This window comes from Bufo gargarizans, chromosome 4, assembly GCF_014858855.1.
Source record: "Bufo gargarizans isolate SCDJY-AF-19 chromosome 4, ASM1485885v1, whole genome shotgun sequence".
In the NCBI taxonomy this organism is placed as follows: Eukaryota; Metazoa; Chordata; class Amphibia; order Anura; family Bufonidae; genus Bufo; species Bufo gargarizans.
Genome location: NC_058083.1, coordinates 533,442,161 through 533,455,114, shown reverse-complemented (window position 1 = coordinate 533,455,114; position 12,954 = coordinate 533,442,161). Strand labels below are relative to the sequence as shown.

Sequence of the window (12,954 nt, the reverse complement as noted above, 5' to 3'; positions counted from 1 at the left end):
TTATGAACGCAGATATCTGGTGATTGTGTGGAGATTTGAAACTCCGACCCAGGATGCAGGTGGAATGAAGTGGCCAATGTACCCTGATCAAGTACTGATGCCATTTGTTCTATTCTCACCTCCTGAGTGGGATCAAATCAGAAAACAATGTCCGGTCAAGACAAAAGAGGTCACTCCTACATCCTTTGACTCACGTGTATACATGGATGCCATAGGAATCTGTAGTAGAGTTTCTGACTAATTTAAAGCAAAAAGTCAGATAGTTGCAGGATTTGAGTCATTAACTCCCATGATTAGTAAAAATAAATAAAAAATTGGATTGGGTTAACATATCTATTGTCATCAACAGATTTCTAAATTACACCTGTGATACTGTTAAGGCTATGGTGGAACAACTGAGCTCTTTTCCGGTGATGACTCTACAGAACCGACCGGTCCTTGACAGCAGAAGAAGAAGGGGTCTACAGGAACTGCTGCATCTACATCCCGGACAACATTGCCTCTGATGGAAGGATCACCAAGGATCTGAGGAAACTGATGGACTTTATCAAATGAACTGATGGAAAAACTTATGAAATTAATATCATGGCCGAATAATGTTTTGGAAACTGATTCAGCGACTACAATGCGTTTAGAATTTGGTTTTAACAGGCTGTCATATAGTTCTACATTTTAGGAAAATTGTTTTTAAAAATGATTCCATCCTGAAGTAAATAAAACCTTGTTGATGGTTGCGGGATAAATAGGACAAGGTGAAGGCAAACCCGAAAGGGAGTTGAGGGGACCTGGTGAAGCAATAAGGAAAGTCCAGCTCTTCGCTGTTTAGGGCGTTGGGAGAGTACCTCACTTTGCCTGTTCACCTTTGGTCTATTTCCCGCAAAAGGAGGGATTTGTGAGAGACGTGTATCTGGTTTGAAACATTATTCTGTAGTACACATTTTTGTCCACAAGATGGCCGAAAGCCAGATGTTTGAGCCATGTGTGCATTCTTTTGTTTAAGGTAAATATAGGAGGGGGAAGAGGGGATTACATTACAGTTTTCAAATCTACCTATGAACACAGTTGTAGTTGCTGAAACCACTCCCATCAGGTTAAGGAGCCAATAGTCTCTTCTTAAGGAACACCCCTTTTGTGATGTCAGGTCTGCTATTTAAGTCAATGTAATGTGAATAAAGGGGCGCGTCTCTTCTACCATGGCTGAGGGAAGAGAGAAGATGCTTTCATGAAACCACCTAGTGTGTCTGGTCTCATTATAAAGCAGTATGGTATACACATACTTATACTTCTAATTGATTTGGCACCACACAAAGAAGAAGGAAAGCGCATGAATTGCGCTGACATTACCGACAACCCTTTGCTCCCAAATCTATTGCATTCAATACATCTGCTCCAAGCAAATTCACAGGGCAACTTTCTGATACAACTGACATTTGTATGCAATTATTATTAGTATCATCAATTTGAACTTGCACTTGTTTAGTCTGCTTTAGAGCACATGGTTTTACTCCCAACCCCATTACTTGATCAGGGCTCAGATATTTTTTTGGAAGTTCATGGGCTTTTAACCCCTTAAGGACATAGGGCGTACAGGTACGCCCTTGTGCCCTGGTACTTAAGGACACAGGGCGTACATGTACGCCCTGTGTATTTTCGATCACTGCCGTGCGGCTGGCAGTGATCGGAACCCGGTGCCTGCTCAAATCATTGAGCAGGCACCTAGGCTAAATGCGCGGGGGGGTTCCGTGACCCCCCCATGTCGGCGATCGCGGCAAACCGCAGGTCAATTCAGACCTGCGGTTTGCTGCGATTTCTGATCCCCGCGGTCTCTGACCGCGGGGATCAGAAACTTTAGTATTCCTAAAACATATCTGTATCCCCCCCCCTGCACCCCTGAGTGATTTTTGCCCGGTGGGAGGTGCAGGGGGAGGGTTGCGGGCGGTGCGGCAGGCGGGATTGCGATCCCCCGCCCGCCTCCCATTGAATAATCGTTGGTGGACAGTGGGTATACCATGGTGCCAGCATATTGCATAATACATTGCATAATCTGTGCTGCGATGTCAGCCGTTTAACCCTTTCCATACCGAGGTCCGTATGGACCGCTGTATGGAAAAGGTTAACAGCGCAGGGAGCTCCCTCCCTCTCCCATCGGGGGCTGCTGTGCCTTTGCAGCCCCCCGAATGGAGAGGGAGAGAGCTCCCAGGCAGCCCCCCGAAGCCCCGTCCTTACCCTTCCCAGTCTGCGCAGTTCTGACCACTACTGAGCAGACGGGGAAGGTTCCCATGGCAACAGGACGCCTTCTCAGGCGTCCTGCTGTCCATGGTGCTGAACAGATCTGTGCTAAAAGGCATAGATCTGTTCAGACAAAGTGTAAAATACAGTACAGTACAATATATATTGTTCTGTACTGTATTATACAGACATCAGACCCACTGGATCTTCAAGAACCAAGTGGGTCTGGGTCAAAAAGAAAATAAAGTAAAAATCAAAAAACACATTTATCACTGATTAAAAATGAAAAAAATTAAAAATTCCCTACACATGTTTGGTATCGCCGCGTCCGTAACAACCTGATCTATAAAACAGTCATATTACTTTACCCAAACGGTGAACGCCATAAAAAATAAAAATAAAAAACTATGATGAAATTGAAATTTTGCCCACCTTACTTCCCAAAAAAGGTAATAAAAGTGATCAAAAAAGTTGTATGTACGCCAAAATTGTAACAATCAAACCATCATCTCATCCCGCAAAAATCATACCCTACCCAAGATAATCGCCCCAAAACTGAAAAAACTATGGCTCTTAGACTATGGAAACACTAAAACATGATGTTTTTTTGTTTCAAAAATGAAATCATTGTGTAAAACTTACATAAATAAAAAAATAAGTATACATATTAGGTATCGCCGCGTCCGTATCGACCGGCTCTATAAAAATATCACATGACCTAACCCCTTAGGTGACCACCGTAAAAAAAAAAAAAAACTGTGTAAAAAAAGCTATTTTTTGTCATCTTAACTCACAAAAATTGTAATAGCAAGCGATCAAAAAGTCATATGCACCCCAAAATAGTGCCAAAAAAAACGTAATCTCATCCTGCAAGATAATCGCCCAAAAACTGAAAAAACTATGGCTCTAAGGCTACTTTCACACTAGCGTTCGCCCGTCCGCTCGTGAGCTCCGTTTGAAGGAGCTCACGAGCGGACCCGAACGCCTCCGTCCAGCCCTGATGCAGTCTGAATGGAGCGGATCCGCTCAGACTGCATCAGTCTGGCGGCGTTCAGCCTCCGCTCCGCTCGCCTCCGCACGGACAGGCGGACAGCTGAACGCTGCTTGCAGCGTTCAGCTGTCCGCCTGGCCGTGCGGAGGCGAGCGGATCCGTTCAGACTTACAATGTAAGTCAATGGGAACGGATCCGCTTGAAGATGTCACCATATGGCTCAATCTTCAAGCGGATCCGTCCCCCATTGACTTTACATTGAAAGTCTGAACGGATCCGCTCAGGCTGCTTTCACACTTAGAATTTTTTCTAAGTTATTAATGCAGACGGATCCGTACTGAACGGAGCCTCCGTCTGCATTAATATGATCGGATCCGTTCAGAACGGATCCGATCGAACGCTAGTGTGAAAGTAGCCTTAGACTATGGAGACACTAAAACTTTTTTTTGTTTTAAAAATTTATTCATTGTGTAAAACTTACATAAATAAAAAAAATTGTATACATATTAGGTATCGCCGCATCCGTGACAACCAGCTCTATAAAATTACCACATGATCTAACCTGTCAGATGAATGTTGTAAATATGTAAATAACAAAAAAACTGTGCCAAAAAAGCTATTTCTTGTTACCTTGCCGCACAAAAGTGTAATATAGAGCAACCAAAAATCATATGTACCCTAAACTAGTACCAATAAAACTGCCACCCTATCCCGTAGTTTCTAAAATGGGGTCACTTTTTTGGAGTTTCTACTCTAGGGGGGCTTCAAATGGAACATGGTGTAAAAAAAAAAAAACAGTCCAGCAAAATCTGCCTTCCAAAAACCGTATGGCATTCCTTTTCTTCTGCGCCCTATCGTGTGCCCGTACAGCAGTTTACGACCACATATGGGGTGTTTCTGTAAACTACAGAATCAGGGCCATAAATAATGAGTTTTGTTTGGCTGTTAACCCTTGCTTTGTAACTGTAAAAAAAATATTATAATGGAAAATCTGCCCAAAAAGTGAAATTTTGAAATTGTATCTCTATTTTCCATTAAATCTTGTGCATCACCTAAAGTGTTAACAAAGTTTGTAAAATCAGTTTTGAATACCTTGAGGGGTGTAGTTTCTTAGATGGGGTCACTTTTATGGAGTTTCTACTCTAGGGTTGCATCAGGGGGGCTTCAAATGGGACATGGTGTCAAAAAACCAGTCCAGCAAAACCTGCCTTCCAAAAACCATATGGCGCACCTTTCACTCTACGCCCCGCTGTGTGGCCGTACAGTAGTTTGCGGCCACATATGGGGTGTTTCTGTAAACGGCAGAGTCAGGGCAATAAAGATACAGTCTTGTTTGGCTGTTAACCCTTGCTTTGTTAGTGGAAAAAATGGGTTCAAATAGAAAATTAGGCAAAAAAATGAAATTCTCAAATTTCATCCCCATTTGCCAATAACTCTTGTGCAACACCTAAAGGGTTAACGAAGTTTGTAAAAATCAGTTTTAAATACCTTGAGGGGTGTAGTTTATAGAATGGGGTCATTTTTGGGTGGTTTCTATTATGTAAGCCTCGCAAAGTGACTTCAGAGCTGTAGTGGTCCCTAAAAATTGGGTTTTTGTAAATTTCTGAAAAATTTCTAGATTTGCTTCTAAACTTCTAAGCCTTGTAACATCCCCAAAAAATAAAATATAATTCCCAAAATAATTCAAACATGAAGTAGACATATGGGGAATCTAAAGTCATCACAATTTTTAGGGGTATTACTATGTATTACAGAAGTAGAGAAACTGAAACTTTGAAATTTGCTAATTTTTCTAAATTTCTCTAAAAAAAATTTGACTTCATTTTACCAGTGTCATGAAGTACAATATGTGATGAAAAAACAATCTCAGAACGGCCTGGATAAGTCAAAGCATTTTAAAGTTATCAGCACTTAAAGTGACACTGGTCAGATTTGCAAAAAATGGCCTGGTCCTAAGGTGTAATAAGGCTGTGTCCTTAAGGGGTTAAAATAGTTTGGCTCGCTCATTATGCAGTCGACATCTTTCCCATCGGGTATTGTCATTTTTACTTGTACCTTTGGACCTGGCTGGGGTGGTACCCTTACTACCGTGGGCTCAAATAGTTGGGGGCTGCCTAATTCCTAATAATTTAATTGCTGGTCTACTATGGCCAATTGGATTTGTGTACTGTTAAGATTCATCTGGTTGTTCTGCTATCTAGAGGGACAATCCTTTTTCATATGCCCTAGACCCTCGCATCCAAAACACAATCCTTTTCTCCTCTACTCTTCTACTCTTCTGCTTTCACAGTCATTCCTTTCCTACTTTCATACGTATTCACTCTTTCATTTCCTCTCCTCAGTGTTTGGCCAGCTTGCACAGCCCCCCTGCCTCCAGCAGCCTGTCGCTGGCCTGCATATGATGCAATCATTACAGGGATGCCTGCTTCTCTTTCTTCTTATTTGACTGCTTTTCTAAGCTACGAACAACAACCAGTAAGTGATCAAGAGGTATGCATACATTCTGGATGGATTTTCATCAATTCTGTTCTTATTTCATCTCTCAAACCATTAATAAAACAAGTCCTGAGTATCCGCCCATCTCTACTTTCGGCCGTGTTCACATCGAAATCCTGATCTGCAAATATGCTGACCAATCTAGCATAATCAACTGTTTCTTCAGAGGCTTGTAAAGCCTGTGAAGATCCTATACCCAATTGATTACTTAATTCCTTAGTAACCACATGAAGTCTCTTCGAGAAAATGTCTCCTGATTTCTTTAACATTGCATCACCATCTTTTGGGACTTCTTCTATCCCATTACCTGTTTCATGGTTGGTTTCTCTGTATCTGGTTCATCCCCTACTGTACGCCATTGCCTCCCTTCCTTTATCAAGTGAGTAACCACCCGCTCGGGAGTATAGTGTGGAGTGTCATTAGCAGGGGTAGAAGTATTCTGTGGAGAGCTTTGCAGGATACTTGGAGAGGAGTCTGAAGACATGGCTGGTCTCCAACACACCCTTGCATATTCATCACAGGAGTACCACAGTTCACACATAGATTTCTATTCAAAGGATTACACTTCCCACAAGATGTGCATTTCCAACCATCCTCGTTCTCCCTAAAGGAGGGAGTTGATGGCTGAGAAGGTCTCCACTCCAGTGTGCTGGTATATGCTGGTAATGGTCTGGTATGTGTCCTTTCTAATCTTGTCATATCACCATATTCAGTGCTAGTACTGTCCATTCTGACCCTGACTGATCTGAATAAAGTCTGCTCTGTGTGCCTGATACGGGTGGGGAAGCAGCCGCAGAAGTGTCAACACTAAAACTTACTCTCCTGGAAACCTGCCTTGCTATTCCCCCCACCTTGTATTCTCCCTTATCCTCATTTGTATTATATAGGGAATCATGCCTCATTGAAGTAGTCAGCCATGCCTTCACCTGATCTTCATACCCATGTTTCTCTATCCACTCCTTTTCTTCTACCATAAATTTCGTCCATCTAGTGGCATCCAGACACCCAACTTTTGGCATCCCAGCTTTCATAATAATAGCAATATCAACCTTAATTGCCCATTTCCCATGTTCTATTTTTATCATGCCCTGCATTGTAATCTTGGGAATAACCTCTCGTTCCCTTTCTAGCTTGGTACAAATAGTTTCTATAGAACCTGATCAGGGTAATGATCCCTAAACTTTTTGGTTATCCTGCTATGTATAATCTCTTAAATTAACAGATTCTCTAGGTAGGTTAGGCTAGATATCTGTAAACCCTATACAGGAAATGAGCTGAATTTCAAAATGAGGAGTCTCTCTCGCTTTTTGACAAATTCTATATCACAGATAAATGCACACAAAGACATATAAAGCACAACCCAATAGTAATTCCTATATACTCTTCATACATCAGACCCTCTACACTGCAAACCAACCAGCCCAATCAGTTTCTAATATATTATATACTGCAGCCTTACATTACTGGATAGTGAATGAGTACATTACACAGACACACGTATTCTGCCTGCTCCGGAAGCAGCCACAACGTATGGAGAGTGTCCAACCTCCACACTTAACCCCTTAAGTTAACACAAGCAGAGTCTTTTAGTAGCAGATTTAGGACAAACAATACAGACCGACTCCTGACCCAATGCCTCCTTTCGGGTAAATCACCGGGAACTGCAGGAGCCCTATCCAGAATCACATGGACCTCTACTGTTGCCAGGTGCTGCCACTTCACTCACAATCCTGATCGGAGTTACTGTGATCAGCTAACCCTTCAGACACACAGGAAAACAAGACAAAATTCACATCACCAAACACATGCCTTCTACAGTTTGTGCAGGTTAGTCTTAAAATCATATACATAATAATAACAATATAACATTTCAAACCAATCAACAATACAAACATTAACATAAATCAATTAATCACACGGATAATACTTGGACCCTACAAGCTGGACTGATCCTGGAGTACCCCACAGCTCAGGAAAGCAGTGAGTCAAAGGCTCACTTACCTCGGATTAGAGTTCCTTGACCCATGGGTACCGCTCCTCTGGGGTTCAGTCCTGGACCAACACGATCGGGTATCTCGCTGGGGCCTCCAAATTGTCAGAGTAGTTCAATATTCCGGTAGAAAGTAATTAAATCGTCTGATAACAAACAATGTTTGTTGTATATAAGGAGATCTGAGAGACCACCCCAAATATCTTTATTATTATACCTTTATGATAATGGGATGAATTGGGAGTTCCCAGACAGTTACAATATTTAAATTCAAACGTGACATTACATAATTACACATGATAGCATATTGGCAATATCTTGTGGTTTAAATACTAGGTAAAAGTTCAATTGACTGATACTGGACCCAATTTGGACACGTACACTGACATCTGGATCCATTAATTGTGGAAAAGCAACAAACATTTCCTAGAATCTCTGAGAACATTGATTTATATCTGTTCACACTGCATCTTTTGTAATCTTCTCCATTGTGTTCTGAATTGAGTGAAATACTCCCTTTTCCTCACAAATATTCATGTCACAGCACAATTACAGATGGCCTTCAGAATGTGTTCTAAGGCCAAGTTGTTATGAAACAGTGGAATACATGATAATGTACACATAGGATACTCATATTAAAAAATAAAGGTTCATCTATACGGTTATATGTATTATAAATCACTCACATTATATTTACTATAGGAATATAATGTTTGCATTGACCACATTATTCTCATATGACCAGATTCTGTGATTCTGCTGGAGAACAAGAGGAGCTGTGCTGTTTGAACCCAATCTATGGCACCACAAAAGGTGATGACTTGGCTAAAACCTTTGCTGAACATTTTGAAAGCATTTCCGTTGATGTTGGAAAAATCTCTGCAATCACCACTGATGGCACCCCCGCAATGGTGGGAAAACAAAAAGCATTTGCAAGAATGATTGAGGACAAAATTGGGCACCCTGTTCTTACATTCCACTGCATTATACACCAGGAGAATCTCTGGGCAAAGATGTCAAATTCTGATCTTAATATTGTGATGGCAACAGATGTAAAAATTGTGACTTTTCTGCAAGCTCTGCCCTGACCCACAGGCAATATCAAGCGCTGCCTGAAGAAACGTGCATAGAAAGGCGTCCCGTCTCATCCCAATGTCAGGTGGCTCAGTAGTGGAAAAGTGCTGGAGAGTTTTGTGACCTGCATTGATGCAATTAGAGCCTTTAATGCTGAGAAGAAGCAGCATTACCCAGAGCTGGAGGATTTCACATGGCTTGAGAGTTTCTGGCTGATATTACATCACACTTAAATGAACTCAATGTCTGCATGCAGGGAGCTGGACAGACTGTCATGGGGCTGTTTGAAATTTGGAAGGCATTCACGTCCAAACTTAAAGTTTATGTGGAGGATACAGAAAAGGGGGCATTTCGCTACTTCAAACACTTGAGAGAGATTTCCTCTCATCATTCAGTCAACACAGCGAACATTTCCACGTACATAAAAGAGCTCGAGTCCGAATTTTCCAGGAGAGTCCAAGATTTTCAGAGATATGGGCCAATGTTTTCTTTTCCCATATCTGTAGACAAGTTTAATGTGACAGACATAGACCTGTCAGCTTTTGGATGGATGGGCATCGATGATTTGGAAATGCAACTGATTGACTTCCAGAGCTCATCTTTGTGGACAATTAAGTTCTGTGAGCTGCGGACATCACTTGAAACATCCTGAGAGAATGCACAGCCCCTTTTCCTGTGTTGGAAATCACTTCCACACAAATCTGACTGTTTGAAGAAAATTGCATTTGCAATGTTGTCAGTCTTCGGGTCAACATATTTATGTGAGCAGATCTTCTCCCGTATGAACGCTATCCTCACGAAACAGGCTTATTAATGACCATTCTGAAGCCTGTGTCCAACTGAAAGTCTCCTCATGTGAACCACAACTAGAGCGTCAGAGAAGAGCTACTAAACTGGTACATGGATTGCAGGATAAAAGTTACCAGGAAAGATTAAAGGACCTTAACATGTAGAGCTTGGAAGAAAGACGAGACAGAGGGGATATGATAGAAACTACTAAATACATAAAGGGAATCAACAAGGTAAAAAAGGAGAGAATATTTAAAAGAAGAAAAACTGCTACAAGAGGACATAGTTTTAAATTAGAGGGGCAAAGGTTTAAAAGTAATATCAGGAAGTATTACTTTACTGAGAGAGTAGTGGATGCATGGAATAGCCTTCCTGCAGAAGTGGCAGCTGCAAATACAGTGGAAGAGTTTAAGCATGCATGGGATAGGCATAAGGCCATCCTTCATATAAGATAGGGCCAGGGGCTATCCATAGTATTCAGTATATTTGGCAGACTAGATGGGCCAAATGGTTCTTATCTGCCGACACATTCTATGTTTCTATGTCTTTGCACAGAAAGTCAGGCACAAGGGTCACACTGAATGGTAAGTTAAGCTAATTATTATTATTATCTTTATGTCACATACAGTTGGGGCTGATTTATCAATATTGATGTAAAGGAAAACTGGCTTAGTTGCCCATATCAACCATCAACCACATCAGATTCCACCTTTCATTTTATAGAGCTCCATTGAAACATTAAAGGTGGAATCTCATTGCAACAGTTTTGATACATCTCCCCTTTGTTATATGACTTTCCTGTATTGCTGTAATGGGGAGCCGGCGACGCGCTCTTCCTCCGCAGCGCCGGCGGCATCCCGTACATAGAGAGGAGCGAGGACACGGCTAGCGTCCTCGTTTTCATGGTAGCAAGGGGGCGGGGAGGACCCAGCCACGCATGCCTCCTCAGCGTGGCCGGCGTTCTCCATCCCCTGGGCAGCAAGCGGCAGGGGAGCGGAGCGCAGAGGGTGATGACTGGGTGGTGCGGGTGGAGATCAGGGCTGCACTCGTCCCTACCGTTCGTGACAATTGCACGGCACACTGAGTGCTTCAACTTCAACTTTTTTATTTTTTAATTGGCACACCGTCTGGAAAAGGTTGCTGACCCCTGGTCTAGTCTATCAAAAACAATGTAATCTCCCCAGCAGAGACGCCATTCTGAGCTCAGACACTGATGTACAGTTGTGTTCAAAATAATAGCAGTCAGACATCACTAACCTGATCAATCACTGGTTTTTGTAAGAAATGATATTTCTACATGGCAAATAAATTACTATCAGGTGTAGGTGTAGTAGAGTAATAGAAATCCAACAGTCCGGACATGCATGTAGCTGATTCTGTGTAATTGAATCAGTAATTGAAAGGGGCATCTTCAAAATAATAGCAGTGTGGAGTTCAATTAGTGAGGTCATTCATTCTATGAAAAACAGGTGGCAATTATTGCCCTTATTTAAGGAAGGAAGGCAGCAAATGTTGTACATGCTGGTTACCGTGCATTTCTCTCTGAAATTCTGAGGGAAATGGGTTGTTCCAGACATTGTTCAGAAGAACAGCGTACCTTGATTAAAAAGTTGATTGGAGAGGGGAAAACATATAAAGAAGTGCATAAAATTATAGGCTGCTCAGCTAAAATGATCGCAAATGCTTTAAAATGGCAACCAAAACCTTAAAGACGTGGAAGAAAGCGAAAAACTACCATTAGAATGTATAAAAGAATAGCCAAAATGGCAAGGACTCAGCCAAAAATCAGCTGCAGGAAGATTAAAGAAGGTTTAAAGTTACCTGTGAGTACTGTTACAATTAGAAGACGCCTATGTGAAGCCGAGCTATCTGCAAGAAGCCCCCGCAAAGTCCCACTGCTGAAAAAAAACACATGTGCTGAAAAGGTTACAATTTGCCAACAACCACAGTGACGGCCTAAAGAGACATTTTGTGGACTGATAAAGTAAGATTGTTCTTTTTGGGTCTAGTGGCCGGAGACAGTTTGTCAAACGACCCCCAAACACTGATTTCAAGCCACACTACACTGTGAAGACAGTGAAGCATGGTGGACAAGCATCATGATATGGGGATGTTTCTCATACTACGGTGTTGGGCCTATTTATCGCAGACCAGGGATCATGGATCAGTCTGAATACATCAGAATACTGGAAGAGGTCATGCTGCCTTATGGTGAAGAGGAAATGCCCTTGAAATGGGTGTTCCAACAAGACAACGACCCCAAACACACCAGTAAACGTGCAACATCTTGGTTCCAGACCAACAAGATTGACGCTATGGAGTGGTTAGCCCAATCCCCGGATCTTAACCCCTTCCCGACATATGATGTAATAGTAAGTCATGGCAGCAGGTGCGTTCCTGCATTTTGACGTACGATTACGTCATGGTGATCAGGCGGGCACCGGAGCGGTGCGCGCCCAATCACTGCAGGGGCCCGCCAGTCCCTTATAGCCGGGCCCCTGCTGTATCTGCCAACATTACTATACAAGCCGATGCCGGCAGATTAACCCCTTCTAAGCCGCGATCAGCGCTGACCGTGGCATAGAGGGGATTTGCGGCGGGTGAGGGAGCCCATCGAGTCCCTGTGCTGCTGTGGCAGGGACCAGATGGGTGAGAAGGCAGCCTGATGCCGTGCAGAGGCTGCCCAATGCCTTGCACGGCATCGGGACCTGCCTTCTACGGGTGCCCAGGAGATCCAGCCTTAGGCCCGTCTCCTAGGTAACGTGTTAGTGTACTACTCACTGTAGTACACGAACAGGCAATGCATTACAATACATATGTATTGTAATGCATTGAAGAGGGGATCAGACCCCCAAAAGTAAAGTCCCAGAGTGGGACAGAAATAAAGTAAAAAAAAAAAACACCCCTTTCCCCTGATTTTATATTAAATAGGAAAAAAAAAGAAAACACACACACACATATTAGGTATCGCCGCGTCCGTAACGACCAGCTCTATAAATATATGACACGATCCACTCCATACGATAAAAACAAATGAAACCAGTAAAAAAAAAAAGCTATTTTTGTCACCTTACATCACAAAAAGTGCAGCACCAAGCAATCAAAAAGGCGTATGCCCATCAAAATGGTACAAATAAAGTCCCCTCATCCTGCAAAAAAAGAGCCCCTACATAAGACAATCGTCTAAAAAATAAATAGCTCTCAGAACATGGAGATACTAAAACATCATTTTTTTGCTTCAAAAATGCAATTATTGTGTTAAAGTGAAATAAATAAATAAAAGTATACATATTAGCTATCGCCGCGTCCGTAACAACCAGCTCTATAAAAATATCACATGACTTAACCCAAGTGCCAAAGAAAACAATTTTTGGTCCCCTTACAT

At 42.3% G+C, this 12,954-nt stretch overlaps 2 protein-coding genes across 7 annotated transcripts in view; one reads left to right on the top strand and one right to left on the bottom strand.

Annotated features, from left to right (window-relative positions):
- LOC122934762 (gastrula zinc finger protein XlCGF57.1-like) overlaps nt 1–12,954 on the top strand; it is a 956,305-nt gene that overhangs the window by 468,525 nt on the left and 474,826 nt on the right. The gene's annotated exons all lie outside the window — the stretch shown is intronic.
- The window catches only part of LOC122934783 (zinc finger protein OZF-like), a 493,591-nt gene that overhangs the window by 29,155 nt on the left and 451,482 nt on the right, over nt 1–12,954 (bottom strand). The window contains exon 1 of one of the 6 annotated variants that reach the window (XM_044290484.1): nt 7,718–7,921. The exons of the other annotated variants lie outside the window; for them this stretch is intronic. The gene's annotated coding sequence lies outside the window, so the exon portion shown is untranslated. Of the gene's footprint in view, nt 1–7,717; nt 7,922–12,954 lie in introns of those variants that run through there. 6 annotated transcript variants of the gene reach the window in all.